This window comes from Epinephelus moara, chromosome 7, assembly GCF_006386435.1.
Source record: "Epinephelus moara isolate mb chromosome 7, YSFRI_EMoa_1.0, whole genome shotgun sequence".
NCBI classification, from domain to species: Eukaryota; Metazoa; Chordata; class Actinopteri; order Perciformes; family Serranidae; genus Epinephelus; species Epinephelus moara.
In genome coordinates this window covers 28,946,197-28,948,928 of record NC_065512.1, presented here as the reverse complement: position 1 = coordinate 28,948,928, position 2,732 = coordinate 28,946,197, and positions in this window count along the sequence as shown.

The following is a 2,732-nucleotide window of genomic DNA, read 5'->3' as shown; positions in this document are numbered from 1 at the left end:
AGATGGCGACCTCTCTAAAGCAAGGCCCTTGCTATATATATATAAAAAAGCATAATTATAAGGCTACGAAAACCAAACGAATTTTATTTTATAGCGATTATATACTTGTATAAACATATTAATGGGTAGAAGATTCAGATTCAGATTCAGATTGACAATAAACCATGCCAAATATTACACACTGGCCCTTTAACAGCAAACTCAAAGTTTTCAGATGTCTTTGTTTCCTGCTAGTTCTTAAATACCTCATCCTCTAATACAGACCTGAGAGCCTTTTAAAAATGATTAGCAGTTCTATTGTATTCTATTGATACTGGAATAGGTCAAGGAAAGGTGCACTTCATAATTTTTTTCATTTCTCCAAACATAAAATGATTGCCCGTAGAGGAGTTATTGACCGGTGGTTTCTCCACAATAAGTCTAACCTTGCTTGCTATATAATATTTTTTGACTGTTGGACCACTTTGTTTTATAAAGTTTTTAGGCATCTACCTTAACGTCAAACCATTCGCTCCTTGTGTCTATCACAGCTCTGTTTTGATGATGTGACACTGGCAGCTGTATTAATATTTTAACTGCTTGTTTCCCAATACGACTACTGACACTGCTAAATATGTTTGTTGTCTGTTGATTTCCAACAGCTGGACTTGAAGCTCCATGGTGTAAAGTTCCTCTATATACAATTTGGTAATATTTGTGTAAATATTAATGAATGATTTTACAACAAGTTTGTGCAGTTAAAAGAGTCTAGGGAATCTGACTGTGACATGGGTGGACAATGGGCCAATGTTTGGTGTCTTTTGTACAGCTGTCATTTTGTTTCTCTTGGAGATTGTCTTGTGTACCCTTGAAGTCGTTTAGTTTCTCTTTGATTTTTTTTAATCCCTTTGTGGCCGGGTTTTGTCTCTATGTACAGTATTTTGTGTATTTTTGTAGTCGTTTTGTGCCTTTTTGAAGTTGTTCTGGGTGTCTTTGAGGTCATCTTGTGTATCCTCACAGTAGTTTTGTGTTTGTTTTGTCTCTTTGAGGTCATTTTGTGTCTTCTTTTTTTCTTTTTAAGATTTTTTTTTGGCTTTTGCCTTTATTAGACAGGACAGACTGAAGTGTGAAAGGGGGAGAGAGAGGGGATGACATGCAGCAAAGGGCCACACTGAGCCCACGGCTGCTGCGGTAAGGACAATGCCTTTGTACATTGGATGCCCACTCTAACCACTGAGCTAATGGGCACCCCTTTTTGGTCATTTTGCATCTCTGTAGTCATTTTGTGGTTGTTTTGCTCATTTTATGTGTCTCTTTGCAGTTCCTTTGCGTCTGTTTGTGGTCTGTTTGTGTGTCTTTATGGTCATTTTGAGTCTCTTCCTGGTCGGTACGTGTTAATTTGAGTGACACAGGTGAAGGCCAGGTGGGCCCCCTGACACTTTAGGCCCCTGGGCCTGTGCACAGTAGACCTGTTCAGTAATCACTCAGCAAGTAAACCTCAAAGGAAGTTTGGATAAGGATCCCAAAATGTTGTTGCACGAGGCCCATTCAATGTTATCTGCTCTTGTTCACCAGCAAAATTTATTCAAATTGAAATTGTTTGATAACAATTGATGATAAAGCTCCAAAAAACTTCAAAAATGTCAAGAACGTCAAGAATGATCACTGAATAATGAAATCTTGAGGCTGAATTCAACCACCATCTATTTTTTTTTTTTTTTTTTTTAAAGATGTTGGAAACTGCATTGTATTGTAAAAATTTCAGATGACCCTGTGACTGTTCTTTTCTCATCAGCTTTGCATTTTTTGTGTTAATTATTAACACTGGTAGTCAAAAAAAAAATCAAAATTATTAAATATGCAGAGTAAATGAGAGAAAGTGTTCTGCAATGTAGAGTCAATTGTAATTCACCACAGGCTTTCTTCAACTAATTGAGACCTCTAGCTCAGCATTGATAGAATACAGCTGCACTGGGAGAAATGAGGAAAGGGCTGCTGCCCACTCACTCAGCTCCTAAAGTGTATCAAAAGAAAAGAAAAACTGAAATTTGAAAACTCGTTCTGAACTAAGAGATGCCTGGCTCTCCCCTCCCCTCACCTTGCCTATTGATTTATTGTCTCTTTTCCACTTAGCAAGCATCACCATTCTCCTGCATAAACATCAGAAAAACCCAGAGGGCTCATCTCTCGGACAGAATCAATAACAACAGGAGTCGTATTCACATTATAAACAACAGCTCCTGCATACTCATGCTACAGCCTGCACCAAGGAAAGCTGCTCATTCCTCCGTGTGGGGTGAGAGGGGGCGAGACTGTAACAGGAACTAAGAGAGGAAGAAAGGAGTGATGGAAACAACTGCAAACCCCCAGCTAATGTAGCTACAACATCTTTTACTGATGATTTGATGATGAATCTGATGAACTTCTCACTGTTAGACAGTGAAGAACATGACACTCACTCTTTTTGTGATGATTTTTATGGGAAGAGATGGCTGATGTGTGATTGTCATGTGCAGACACCTGACTGACAACAGCACATAGAGCTGCATACAAATGTTTGTCCACCCCTGGTCAAAATCACCTTAACCGTGAATAGCTAAGCAAATAAAAGATGACCTGATCTTCAAAAGGCAAAAAGTTATAGATGACACTTTTCTTCAATCTCTTAAACAAGATTTCTTGTTTTTATTTCAGTCTTTTACAGTTTCAAAATAACAAAAAGGAAAACAGCCTGCAGCAAAAATCCGGGCACC